The following is a 13,883-nucleotide window of genomic DNA, read 5'->3' as shown; positions in this document are numbered from 1 at the left end:
TTACCGAGCGAATGGCTGCACGCTTCAAAGACTTTTCCAAATCTGTTCTATGTAATTCCTAATTGTATTTCACATTGTTTCTTATATCTTTCGTATATTCAGCATTAAGTTCACAGTCATTTTTATTCATTGATTCGTATGGCTATGTAATAAGTGAAGTAATCATTCGAGACTAATTATTATAGATTCTCTCGGGTGGGTCCCATGAGTGGGGCTCATGGGCGTGGGCTTCTGTGCGGGTCTCCTTCTTCTAGTACCGAAAAATCCAGCACGATTTTCGTATTCTGACTTTGGTCAAATTCATTTTCTCTTTTCTTTTTTCTTCCAAGTCCATCTTTTCTCTTCAATCTCATCTCTTTCATATCTGCACGTGTTTCATTGCACCTTCCGGATATTCTTTCTGTCTTTTCTTTTAAGTCCTATGGTTTTCACGTGCGCGCATGTTCCGGCTTTCTTTTCCTCTGTCTCTTCTTCTTCTCCGCTTCTCCACGGATTTCGATATATCAGCGCAGGTCCGATTTATCGCCAAATGGTTCGGTTCATGATTGATCGTTAGACGCGAATACGGGTAGAATAGAAAGAACACTATCGCGTGTGTCGGTGGGCACAGGCGTGGTGTTCTCGGGCGCGAATAAAAGTCCTACGGTAATGGACTTCGTTTGATTGCTAAACCGAATAATGACCGGTCGTGTGTCGGTTCGTGTGCTGCCGAGTGGTATGGATGTGCTATCCGTAAGCGTGGACTGACCCTCCTCCTGTTAGCCGTCTGAATTCTCGGTTGGTGCATGGACGCCGCGAACGCGAATTTAGAGTAGAGTCACCGTTACTATAACACTCCCGGGAGTGTTCGGGCGCGATTAAAAGTCCTACCGGGGACTTCGTTTTATAGAACGCCGATTACTTGATCACGCCGGTCACGCGAATTTTAGAGTAGAGTCCCCGTTAGCTCGTGGGTCCCCAGATGCAGCTACCTCCACGCGGTGGGACCTGGGTCGGTAGTACTTGCGAAATATTGAAATCTATGTCTTAATTATATTTAAAATCTGTAACTAAATTATGCATATAATTATAAAACGCAAGTATTACCGAGCGAATGGCTGCATATTTCAATACCTTTACAATATCTCTCGTCTGTCTAAGTTCAATTAAACCTTGAATTGATTACATTTTATATTCTTAATTATATTTCCAGAGATAAATAAACTTGAGTATAACATAATTTTAAATTAATTTTCTAAGAGAACGTACAGAAAACTTTTCCGTCGCACTTATGTTAGCTATCATTCGTATTTATCCTTATTTACTTTTATCACTTATAAAATTTTATTAGTTGTATAATTTTTGTAATTACACTAATTATATACTTTTATTTACTATATGAATCACTTTTATTAACTTTTATTAATTGTTAGCCTCGGGTGGGACCCTTGGGAGGGGCCCTCGGGTGTGGGCCTTAGGCGGGTTTCGTTTTTCCATCAAAGAAAAATCGAATTCAACTATGGTATTCCACACACATCATTCGGAATTCGATATTTCTCATGCGACTTACGCAAATTTTCTCTTCTTTTTTCATTTTTCTGTTTTTCTTCTCTTTTCCTATTTTCTTTATATCTGTTTCTCATTCTGTTTCATACTTTTTCTGTTTCAGGTTAGATCATCGAGGGACCGATCATCGAGGGACCGATCATCGTAAAATTAAAATTTTACAGGAAAGCTATTGCATATAATTTTACTTATAATTTTTGTTTTTATATTTAATTTCTATTATACTTTTAATTTTTGCTTTTATATTTAATTTTGCTTTTGTATTTAACTGTTATTAACTTTTTAATTTTCGCTTTTATATTTAAGTTTTATTAACTTTTTAATTTTTGTTCTTATATTTAATTTTTATTAACTTTTTAGTTTTTGCTGCTATATTTAATTTTTACTGTCTTTTTAATTTGTACTCTTACATTTATCTCTTCTTTTATTCTTTTTCTGTTTCAGGCTAGGTGATCGCGGGAAGGATCATCGTGGGATTCTTACACGGGAGTTAAAGGAACCTCTCTGCATATAATCTTTATTATATGCAGGGAGGGTATGTCTCCTTGCTTCCGTACGCGAATGATAGGGAAAACACTCACGCGCGTGACGGCCGGCACGCGCGTGGGTGTTCGCGAACGCGAGATAAAGTCCTACCGAGGACTACGCTTTGATTTTTGAAATCGAAATATAGACACGACCGGTCGTGTCTCGAGATGTCTGAAGCCGACGGTGTGGACGGTGGAGCGATCTGTAAGCGGGGTTTTATACATCTCCAGTTTGCTGAGAAGCCCGAAGCTCCCGAAGCGGAAAGGCATCTCGGATCGTGGATTTTAGAGTAGAATCCCCGCTAGCCCGTGTACTTCCGCCAGCCTCATCCGTTTCATCGCCCAAGGACCATGGAGGGACTTAGATTTTCACGCGGGTGTTTAAAGGATCTTTCTACCTCAGGCGTAGAAAGATTTCTTTGCTCCCGTTCGGGCAAGATAGAAGGACACTCGCTTATGTCGGCTGGCATAGGCGTTGGTGTTCTCGGGCGCGATTAAGTCCAAAATTGGCTCTAACGCATTCAACATATTCACGTGAGTGTTTCCGGAATGCTACCGTTAGTCCGTGGGTCTCCACATGCAGCAACCTCCACGCGGTGGGACCTGGATCGGCAGTACATGTTATGTATCGAAATCATGGAAGCTGCAAGTATTTCCGAGCGAATGGCTGCACATTTCAACATTTTTCCAAGATCTTTTCCATCGAATTCAAACTAAATTTCAGAGTACGATCAAATTTACATTCTTTCTTACATCTTCCGTATATTCAGCAATAAATTCACAGTCATTTCCATTTATTGAGATGCATAGCTATGTAATAATTATTCGAAATTAATTCTAATAATTTCTCTCGGGTGGGACCCATGGGTGGGGCTCATGGGGGTGGGCTTCTGTGCGGGTCTCCTTCTTTCTGTACAGAAAAATCGAGCTGGATTTTGGTACTCTGGTTTCCGTCGGGTGTACCGATCTTCTATGTTCATCTTTTCACTTCAATTTCTCGTTTTCACACATGCATGTGTTTCATTGCATCTTACGGATATTCTTTTCTTTCTTTTCTTTTCTACTCCATCCTTTTCACGTGTGCGCACGTTTTGGCCTTCTTCTCTTCTCATTTTCTTCTCCTTTTCTTTTCTTTCTCTTCTTCTTTTCCTCTTCCTCGCGAATCTCGATATATCCGCGCGGGATACGGGTAGGATAGGAAGAATACTTGCGCGTGTGTCGGCGGGCACAGGCGTGGTTTTCTCGGGCGCGATTAAAAGTCCTACGATAACGGACTTCGTTTGATTGCTAAAATGAAATGACCGGTTGTGTGTCGGTTTATGTGCTGCCGAGTAGAATGGTTTGCTATCCGTAAGCGTGGACTGACTCTCCTCCAGTTAGCGGCCTTAATTCTTGGTTAGTGCATTGAACGTCGCGAACGCGATTTGGAATCATCGTTATGCTAACACTCACGGGAGTGTTCGGGCGCGATTAATAGTCCTACCGGGGACTTCGTTTTATTGAACGTCGATCGTTTGATCACACCGGTCACGCGAAATTTAGAGTAGAGACCCCGTCAGTCCGTGGGTCTCCAACTGCAGCAACCTTCACGCGGTGGGACCTGGGTCGGCAGTACTTGTCGTGTATCGAAAGCTTAGAAGCTGCAAGTATTTCCGAGCGAATGGCTGCACATTTCAACATTTTTCCAAGATCTTCTCCATCGAATTCAAACTAAATTTCGGAGTACGTTGAAATTTACGTTCTTTCTTACGTTTTCCGTATATTCAGCAATAAATTCACAGTCATTTCCATTTATTGAGATGCATAGCTATGTAATAATTATTCGAGATTAATTGTAATAGTTTCTCTCGGGTGGGACCCATGGGTGGGGCTCATGGGGGGCTTCTGTGCGGGTCTTCTTCTTTCAGTACCGAAAAACCCAGCTCGATTTTTGTACTCTGATTTTGATCGAATTCGTCTTTTCTCTTCTTTTCTTTTTTACGTCCATCTTTTCTCTTCAATCTCATCTTTTTCACATACGCAAGGTGTTTCCTTGCATCTTCACGATATCCTTCCTTTCTTTTCTTTTGAGTTCTTTCGTTTTCACATGCGCGCACGTTCCGGCTTTCTTTTTACTTCTCTTTCTCTTCTTCTTCTCCTCTTCTTCGCGGTTTTCGATACATCGGCGCAGGTCCGATGTGTCGTCCAATGGTTTGGTTCATATTCGATTGTTAGACGCGAATACGGTTAGGATAGAAAGAACATTCGTGCGTGTGTCGGCGGGCACAAGCGTGGTGTTCTCGGGCGCGATAAAAAGTCCTACGGTAATGGACTTCGTTTGATTGCTAAAAACGAACAAATGACCGGTCGTGATACGGTCATCGGATGACTGTAGAGTGAGACGGTCTATGTGCTACTGAGGAGGATGGTATATGGCTATTTGTAAGGATGTTCAGTCCGTTGACTGACCCACCTTATATCTATAGTCACCTGAGTCCATGGTGAGGTGTATGCAACCCCGCGGGATCGCGAATTAGAGTAGAGTCATCGTTATTCTAACACTCGCGTGAGTGTTCGGGCGCGATTAAAAGTCCTACCGTGGACTTCGTTTTATTGTTCGAAACACGAAAGGCACGAACGGTCGTGCTGAAAGGTGGGATATGGACATCCGAGGCTGACGGCCTCAACGTTATCCCTAGTAGGATACCGTTGCGGACTCGATGTCCCTGTTCGTTCATGTTACCTCGCGAACGCCGAGAACGCGGATTTTAGAGTAGAGATACCGTTATTTTAACACCACGTGAGTGTTCGGGCGCGATTAAATGTGTCCTACCGTGGACTTGGTTTTATGTGCTTAAATAATAGATTATATTACGCCGGTAATGCGTATTTTTGAGTAGAGTCATTCGGACACTCACGTGAGTGTCCGAGCGCGATTAAAAGTCCTGCCGGGGACTTCGTTTTATTTGTTCGGCGATTATTTGTTCACGCCGGTCTCGCGAATCTTAGAGAGTAGAGTCCCCGATAGCTCGTGGGTCCCCAGATGCAGCTACCTCCACGCGGTGGGACCTGGGTCGGTAGTACTTGCGAAATATCGAAATCTATGTCTAAATTATATCTAAAATCTGCAACTAAATTACAGATATAATTATAAAACGCAAGTATTACCGGGCGAATGGCTGCATATTTCTATAGTTTTACAATATCTTTCGTCAGTCTAAGTTGAATTAAATGTTAAATTGATTGCATTATTAATTGTTAGTTATATTTCCACAGATAAATAAGTTTGAATATAACAAAATTTTAAATTAACTTTCTAGGAGAACGCACAGAAAACTTTCCTGTCTCACTTAAGTTCTCAGTTATTCCTATTTATCCTTTTTTAAAAAGTATACTATTCATTTTAAAAAAAAATACTATTCAAAAGATGCAAAACTAGAAAGCTGTATTAAAATAAATAAATATGTAAAAACAAACGATCAAAATCGCGTTTTATCTATCGTTTAAAAATAGATATAATCACGATAGGGATATGTTCATAGAAGTATATTAATTGCGTGGATACCAATAAATCAGAATAAATATAGCATTAAAGTAAAACTAGACAAGGAGCAGTAAAATTGAAATTATAATATTTATAATATTAATTAAACGATTAACGCATCTTGAAATTTTATTCTATTTTAATTTAACTTTTATTATACTTTAATTACATTTTCATTATTCTCGGTGCTTCTTAATATTCTTTAAATTCAATGTAAAATACGTTTCAACAAATTTTTAATAAATTAATATTTAATCAAAATTATTTCCTAATGCACCGAACGTCAGCCTTTGGCCCGGTAGTGCGTACGTTGTATAATATAAAATATACGAACGTTCGCAATACCGATTTCCGGATCCCACCACAAGGAGGTAGCTGCGTATGGGGATCCATATATAAATTTCTTTAAAAAAATATAAAATATTATATAATAAAAAATAAAATTAAAAATTATATTATAAAATAAAAATAATATCTGGATATAATAGAGCATAGAAACTTACGATAAGACTACGATAGAACACATGAAGTCGTATAACGCGATAGATAGTTCGTAAGAATTAAGATCTAATTTTTTATAGTAATTGAAATTAAATAAAAATTTCTTCACGATGAACTTATTTGTATATACCTATATACGAAGAGCAGCAGGAAGTATATGATAACTGCTATCAAATGTGCAGGCGTCCAAACGAATTGATGAATATTATGTTGGCCAATATGACGAATAATAACCTGAAAATATTCAAACTTTGTATAATTCATATTTTATAAATCAAAATTTATATAAAATACGCACATGTATAAGATTACACACGTGTAAATGTGATTTGCGTACTCAACATATAAATGCTATATCGTATATCGAAATCTGATATGATATAAAATAGGATTAATAAGTTATAAATGATTAAATCAAGTTTGTAAAATATTATATGTAATACAAATGAAAAATTAGACTTACTGAAATTGAAGAAGCAGGAACAGGTTCGAACACGTCTGGAAGGTTGCTTATACGAACGAAAACTGTAGAGATGAGTCAGGAAGATCGTCCTCTAGATCGTCCCTTGATTGTTTACATATTGTTGATACGTCCTAGAGAGTACAGTATAGTGTATACATAGCGTACACAAATACACACATATATAGATATATCTATAATAGAATATTATTACATATGATTGCTTTTTCTTTTGTTGCTTGCCGGAGACTCATTTCCAAGAATTATATAGCAACTGGTGGGGAAACTTTAAAACTATTATTTATATCCTAATGTTATCTTTCCGTCTTTATTAAAAGACTTATTATATGTATTTAAAAACAGATCTTTAATTTTTCAGTGAACGTAAATAAAATAGAAAATATAATATTTAACGTGAAATGCGTAAATAAAAATAAATAAAAATAAATGGAAATAAATAAGCACAAATAAAAATAATAAAGAAATTAGAATTTTTCGATGCGTTTCTTTAAGAAACTATTTTAGAATTCTATCATATATAATCTACTTATCTACCAAAATACAATGTGAAATTTAAGATACTTCAATGTATAGTTACAATTAGATAGAAAAGATTTTGGAAACGCACTGAAATGCAGCCATTCGCCCGGTAGTACTTACATAGTATTAGTAAAAATAATACTATCAGAATAATGGTAATTGCATAATTCACAATTACATTTTGATATATCGCAAGTAATACCGACCCAGATCCCACCGCGTGGAGGTTGCTGCATATGGAGATCCACGGGCTAAAATAACATACTAATTAATCGCGTTTAATGAAAATCTATCGACCCGATCGTAGTCGATCGAAGATTCGTCAACCGCGATTTTGCCCTATCCTACCCGGGAGGAAAAGCTTGGATTCTTTACTAATAATCTTAAAAATATCTTTACATAATCTTGATATAATTAATTCACGTAATATGATATACATATAATTTGTATATCCCAGAAATATAAGTATCCCAGAAATATAGTAATAAAGTACATGTATTTTATAATCACTACTATGTTACATTTATAATTAATATATTATGTTATTGATAAATTTAAAGTTGGAGATTTAAAAGTTAAATAAGATTATTGAGAAAATTATGAAACAAAAATATGTTAATTCATAAATAATTGCCATTTTGTAAATAATGGCATTCATTCATGAATCAACTGTATATATATCCAAGCTTTTTTAAACTGTCTTAATTACTAAGTGGCAGATAATTAACTGATCTTTTTTTTCAGATTTTAACTGATTTTTGTCTTAAATTAGCCTTAAAAATAAGTTAACTTTAAAACTTTAATAGTACTATTAAGAAAGTGCTAAAGCGTAAAAAATCAAGCATGCAAGCCCAACATACACCATTTACCATGCCTTATGAATTAACATGCAATAGAATTATATTTTGAAAAAATAATTTCTTACTAATATATCTTACCAGTTCGTAAAATAATGCATAATATAAATTATTCTGAGTTAATTATATATAATTTTAGTATTTAGCATACATTATATTATTCTTTTGCTATACCAACTTATTCATTATCAAATACCTGAAAAATTAAAAATAGTATATATATAATAAGTAAAAATGAACAAAATAAAACTGCGAAAGTATGCAATTTTATTCTACATGCTGTTGATATTATTAATATAAAAAAAGAAAACAAACCACACGTAAGATCTATGCAACGAGACCCGAAACACATATTCCATTAATTAAACATTTCATTAATAAACATCTTCAAAATCTTTGGAAGATCCTATAAATATTTGAATATAATTCCTGCAATTATATTGATTATGATTAATATTGAAATTATATAAAGAACTTTTAAAGAAGATATCTTTTATATAGCAGCCAGTTTAGGCGCTCTAATACCCGAAAATCGAAAAAAACTAATGTCAACAAATCCAACGATGTTCACCTGTAACAAAAAGAAAATATATTAATCATACAATCAATATGCAAAAGCATAAAATATAACAGTATGTCCATTCGACGTGCCAATATGTAGAAGCACTTTTTTTTCCTATATATTTTTATGAATCCCTATATCACGTTGTAAAAAAATTAAACACGTGAATCTACTTAAGCAACATTAAATGAAATGATCCATCATCTCCATCTGTAAAAATTAGTACTGACGAGCAAAATGACAACGTGGTAAAAAAATGTGATAAGACTACGAGCCATTATCAGAGGAATATTATGATCATCTGAAAAAATGACTCGTCGTCGATAGTTGTCCTCTTGAGCCACAATATTGTGGGGACCTCTTCGGCATATAGCCTCTTCTTTGCTTCATGCCCTAATCACTGCTTTTTAAGGGCATTCCCTACTCGCGACGCAAGAAAAGTTTATGCACCAAAAAGCATCCGTCGTTCTAACTGTGTAAGTAAAGAAATCAATATAGTACTCCGGGCTATGACATAGAATAAAAACGTCCCTGTTCTTGAAAACCTAACACCGAGGCCCTAATCTTATTTACGTAATTAATTCTTCCTCTTTGTCAACGACAGAAAGTAGAAATTTTTACGTAAATCTTCGTTTCTAATCCAATGACATAGCCGTAGTAATATATCAAAATCAGTAAGTACAACAGTTCGAACGATGATTCGATGTTATTTGACACATATCCTTGACTACGTGTTATTTCATATTTTATAAATATTTAAAAAATAAAAAAATTAAAAATAAAAGTATTATATATCCCGCGAGATATCCTAGCCTGTGGACAATCAATGGACTCAAAGAATCCATTAACCGTGCACATTAACACAGGCACATTTACTCGAATGCCCCAGCAGATATTTATTCTAATCGATGAACCTAAAATATTAACTCTTCGCATTTCGGTGTATAAAAAAATAATAAAAATTATAAAACTATGAAATCTATGATATATCTTTATAGATATATATATCTGTATAATAAATTAAATATTATAGAAATAATTATGGGAAATCACGAAAGTGCGAAGAGTTAATATACTTAATACTAATTATCGAACAAATTCAAAAGCCTTTAGCAATCCGAAAGAAATGAATTTCCAAAAAAATGCAAAGACTTTCAAATTGTTTGATAATAATATATCATGCAATACAAAGTGTCAGCAAAATATGGAAGAAAACTAAAATTGAAAAATATTAAAAATATTAAAATTGGCTGAAACTTTGCATTATATTCGAAGACGGTACTTTCCACTTCTGAGTGGAAATATACCATCCGGTCCTACCTGCTTAAAATTAAAAATACAATCACACAGAAAATGGTATGCTACCTGCCTGCCTATGACCTATATTTAAAAAATAGCAAAACATTCACACCAACACACACACTCCACGATTCTCTCACATACCGCCAGGGTGCAAAAGCCTAAACTAGAGAGTATGCCCCGGGGCACCTCCGACACCCTAGCTCAAACGCGTATGATTTATAAATTAGGGAGTACGTACCAATTGCTGTAATCGACTGTCATGGCTAATGATTATTGCGTAAATGACTAAAACAAAAAATATTAGTACATACCAGTATACCAACATACTAGTAATATACGAATATTTCCATATTTCCACAAAACATGTACTCTACTATGCAAAACGATATTAATGATAATATATTAGATATGTAAGATATATAATTATTTAAAAATTATCGCGAAACGATGTACTATTTCACTACCTAACACGAACACACAAGCGAAAAGTACATCGTGCGCAATCACTAACCAATGACAGCCGCCAATAAGGGGAATTTAAAACTAAACCCACACTAACTGTTTCTCACCCATACGTGTAACACCTAGGCACACGCATAGATGAAAACGCAGAAAGCATGGGGGGGAGAAACGGGAATTAGTTTGTTAAAAGCTGAAAATCCTGATCTAAAAATTGATTAACTTATTCTAGGTCCTACGGGCTATGACTCTACAAGTCTCTTTGCTTCTTTGGCAAATTACTCTACTCGACTTTTTTTTTTTTTTTTTTCAAAAACAATGACTATTGAGACTTTTCTTTTATCAAAAAAATTAATTGAATATTTATTTAATTTTGTATGAAAGAATAATCAAAAAACCTCGGACGATTCCTTTTAACAAGTGGCTGTTCTAATTAAAAAGTTAAATCATGATCTACCACTCGTTTTCCAGAATCTATCCGTCGCGCTTGTCTTCTTGTTTGTTTTTTAATACATCTACATCGATACATCGAGGTAAATCGCGATTAAATAGACTAAATACGAAACAATGCATATAACGTAGATCGTATTACATGCTTTTTTGACGAAATCGGATAAATTAATATCCGATTTCATTACTAATATCGCGGGCAAACACGCATAAAAAAAGTGCTTATTAATTGCACTATTAATTAATCCAATCTATGAAACAAGAAGACCCTATCCTAAACTAATAAAATAGATATAAACAATGAAAACACATAGGCGATTCAAAATATACCACTCGCGAGTAAATCCAAAAGAGGAGTTACTCACGGTCATGCTCGTCAATAATTTATTTAAAAAATTACAACCAGTAACCCGTGCCGATTCGGACCTTTCGTCCTCGACATGATTGAGCACTGGAGGGACTTCAAATTTGTTCACTTACTACTTAAGAAGTTCTACGGTGGCTCCAAAACACTCGTCCGCGATTTAGGTCGACATTGAGGTTGGATGGTATGTAGCTGGTTGAAAATGAGGTAGGTAGACACCGAAGTTGGTCGAGATCCTCTTCAGTGATGCACTGACTCTAATTCGCGATAGATAATTATTAACGAACGGTCACTGAATTTACTTCGCGAAACTCTACTATCTTTTATAAGTACAGTCTACACGACTGTTAAAATCATTTTGTACGAGCAAACACTGACTCTATAACTGACTGCATTGCGCGCAGTCGACACAAAAACACTTGAAATTAATTTAAATCGCGAAACGCGGCATAATTTAAACAAACGAGCAAGCACTGCTTCTATTTCGCGATTTTTTGGTTTTTAGTTTAACGATGCAACACTCGATTTATTCATTGCTTCGCACATAGTTGCAATGATGTTCTGAAAATAACAAAAACAAAATTATTAGTATCATTGTTAAATAAAAAATCATTCAAATTATTGAAGAAATGTTTAATAAAAAACTTTACTTACTTAAAATCTTCGTTGATGCTTGCAGGATGGGCATCCTGCCCCAGGATGACAAAGAGGATGATTCTTTTTTCATTTGAACTGAAAAAGAAACAAAAATCAAATTATTAGTATCATTGTCACAATAAAAACTTATTATATTTATTGAGGAAATATGTAAAGTAACATTTACTTACCGGAACGTTTGCTGGTTCTTTGCATGATGAGCAACATCCTGCCTATAATGATGAAAAGGATGATTATTCTTTTATTTGAACTTAAAAAGAAACAAAAACCCAATTTATTAGTATCATTGTCATATTAAAAATTTATTAAATTTGAGGAAATTTATTAATATGGTTATATTAAAAAATTTGGAAATTTATAGAGAAAACATTGAACATTCTGCTCGAGGAAAATAAAGAATGATGCAAGTATAACTCTAATTCACAAATTTCTATTTAATCTAATTATCTTTAATTAGCTTATTTAGCTATAAAAAGTAAATTAGAATAGTACAAGCAAACACTGATTCTAAGATCGCTTTGCACACGGTCACAAATAATTTCTAAAATCTGTAAAGTTGAAATATACTGTGATAGATTTTTCTTTTTTCATATATAAAAAAGTACATTTATAAAACACATGTCCTGTGAATAATTGATGGAAAGATGGCATATTAAAAAATATATTATTGAAAAATATTAATAAGTAATTAATGTTTGAAATTTAATTCAATGTTAATTTAATTAATATTAAATAAAGCTTTTAGAGATAATTTTACTCACGTGAGAATTACTACGTATGACGACAGTCACGAAAATGTTATAAATTTTCTAAATAAAACAATAACTATACCAATCGACTGAATTATAAACTATACAAATTTGTATACTTTCTTGTGCAATGAACTTTCTTTCTATGATATCAAATAAATGCAAACAAAATTAGAATTAAAATATTCTAAAATAAAATAAATGCAAGGAAGAAATTAATCCACGTTTCCTTGGTTGCGTACATGCCGAAAGATTCTGTAAGACTGGAGCGTACTATATCACATTGGACGAGCTCGAACGTTCCATTGTTTTCGTCACGCACTCAATTAAAAGATTTCTTCGAAATACGCCGATCTCTGATTGTTTACCGAGTGCTACCTATCTCTCTCTAATAAACTCGCTTTGTATCTTTAAAGGAGAAAGACTTACCTTATACACAGGACGAAGACAAAGACATGTAGAAAAGAAAGCCGGAATGTTGTCGGTACGTAGAATTCTTGGAAACCTGAAAAACGAAAGATGAATTAGTAGAGAAAATATTTATTGTGTGTATTTTATATATATATATATATATATATATATAAAATACACATATATACATATATATATATGTATGTATGTATATATGAGTACGGGAAGATCCCAAGCGTCGTGTGTGTGTGTGTATGTGTGAAAATCAAATATAATAGGAAATACGATTAATGATGACCAATTAATGATAAATTATTATTAAAAGCATCATTGAAAAGTAAGAGAAATATCAATATCGTGGAAAGAAAGCCAGAAAATTAAAAAATAAAAGTATGACGCAATAGCTTCCAAGACAGATTTTATTTTCGCGAATATCTCTTAAACGCGAAAATACCCCGACTTGCGAACATTCACGCGTGGAAATCACGTTTTTGGCAATTGTTTGATACATAGAAAGACAGTGTACAGTAGAAAATATATTAATTACCTGAAATTAACGAGGACGATACGGCTTCCGTGTGTAGCTGTCAACCACCGAACACAAAATGGCGTTATACCCACCGACAAGACGATTGCGCAAACGCGCCGCGCATGCGCAGATACGTCACTAGTCAATTAATGAACAATTTCTCGATATAATAAACGAAAATATAAAATTTTTATAAATATGATATAAAATTATACGAACCATCGAAGTACATCACAAATATTCTATAATCACATAATTAGGAGAGAAAAGTAAAATCTATAGAGAAATAATGCCAAAAAATACGAAAAAAAGAAGACGTAATATGCAGTCACCATTATTATTTTCATTAATATTTCTTTTTCGATACTATTGTCACGATTTATGAACAATACACCATAAAAAACACATTTTTAGGAATCGAGTGATATACTGGAAGATAATGTATCT

The 13,883-nt window shown here is 34.3% G+C and overlaps 1 long non-coding RNA gene across 1 annotated transcript; it reads right to left on the bottom strand.

The window, feature by feature from the left end:
- Positions 1-11,744: 11,744 nt before the first annotated feature.
- Positions 11,745-12,996, bottom strand: LOC127070691 (uncharacterized). Its single transcript, XR_007784606.1, has 3 exons — positions 12,926-12,996; positions 11,918-11,959; positions 11,745-11,822 (listed from the first exon to the last, which is right to left on the bottom strand). It is a non-coding gene; the product is annotated as an uncharacterized LOC127070691 (long non-coding RNA).
- Between the last annotated feature and the right edge of the window lie 887 nt (positions 12,997-13,883).

Source organism: Vespula vulgaris, chromosome 19, assembly GCF_905475345.1.
Source record: "Vespula vulgaris chromosome 19, iyVesVulg1.1, whole genome shotgun sequence".
Classification (NCBI taxonomy): domain Eukaryota; kingdom Metazoa; phylum Arthropoda; class Insecta; order Hymenoptera; family Vespidae; genus Vespula; species Vespula vulgaris.
Note: the sequence above shows the minus strand (reverse complement) of the source record. Positions and strands in the feature narration are given on the sequence as shown.